This window comes from Dasypus novemcinctus, chromosome 16 (assembly GCF_030445035.2).
Source record: "Dasypus novemcinctus isolate mDasNov1 chromosome 16, mDasNov1.1.hap2, whole genome shotgun sequence".
Taxonomy (NCBI): Eukaryota; Metazoa; Chordata; class Mammalia; order Cingulata; family Dasypodidae; genus Dasypus; species Dasypus novemcinctus.
Window position 1 is genome coordinate 66,572,375 of NC_080688.1, and position 1,476 is coordinate 66,573,850.

Consider the following 1,476-nt stretch of genomic DNA (forward strand, 5'->3'; position numbering starts at 1 on the left):
CTCGTCCTGGGCACAAACTGACTTCCACAAAGGCTGCACCATTTTATATTCCCACCAACAGCGAAAGAGTGTTCCTATTTCTCTGCATCCTCTCCAGCATTTGTAGTTTTCTATTTTTTAAATAAATAATGGTCATTCTGTAAGACATGAAATGAAATCTCATTGTAGTTTTGATCTACAGTTCCCGAATAGCTAGTGATATTGAGCATATTTTCATGTGCCTTTTGGCCATTTGTATATCCTTTTTGGAAATGTTTTTTTCAGTCTTTTGCTCATTTTTTAATTGTGTTGCTTGTCTTTTTGTCCTTAAGTTGTATGATATCTTTATAAAAGATGGATATCAAACTCTTATTGGATATGTGGTTTCTAAAAATTTTCTCCCACTGAGTGGGCTGCTTTTTAATTTTTTTTTTTGCAAAGTCTTTTTTGTTGTTTTTGTTAGGAGGTACTGGGGATTGAACACAGGACTTCGTACATGGGACGCAAGTGCTCAACCACTTGAGCTACATCCACTCCCCTGGTAAAGTCTTTTGAAGAACAAAAGTGTTTAAATTTGAGGAGGCCACATTTATCTATTTTTTCTCTCATTGCTCATGCTTTGGGTATAAAGTTTAAGAAACCACCACCTACCAAAGTATCTTGAAGGTATTTCCCCATATTTTCTTCTAGGAATTTTATGGTTCAAGCTTTTATGTTTAGGTCCTTGATCCATTTTTAGTTAATTTGTATAAAGTGTGAGACAAGGGTCTTCCTTCTTTCTTTTCGATATGGTTGTCCAGTTCTCCCAGCACCACTTGTTGACTAGACTATTCTGACCCATCTGGGTGGGTTTGATAGCCCTGTCAAAAGTCACTTGACCATAGATGTGAGGTGAACTCTCAATTCCATTCATCAATATGTCTCTCTTTATATCAGTACCTTGCTGTTTTTACCTCTTTGCTAAGTAGTATGTTCTAAAGACAGGAAGTAAGAATCCTCCAATTTTGTCCTTTTTAAAGACATTTTTGGCTATTTGGGGAAATACACCCTTTCAAATAAATTTGATGATTGGCTTTTCCATTTCTGCAAAAATGCTGTTGGGATATTTATCAGAATTGTATTGATTCTGTAAATCAATTTGAGTAGAACTGACATTTAGTCTTCCAATCCATGAATTAGAATGTCCTTCTATTTATTTAGGTCTTCTTTGGTTTCTTTAGCAATGTTTTATAGTTTTCTGAATTCAGGTCCTTTATGTCCTTGGTTAAGTTTATTCCTAAATATTTGATTCTTTCACTTGTTTAGTAGCTTTGTTGTGGATTTTCTAGGTATAGGATCATATCAGCAAATTGCAAACGTTTTACTTCCTTTCCTGTTTGGGTGCCTTTTATTTTTTTCTTGCCTAACTGCTCTAACTAGAATTTCTAGCACAATACTGAATAACAGTGGTTACAGTGGGCATCCTTGTCTTGTTCCCTAAATTAGCAGGAAAGCTTT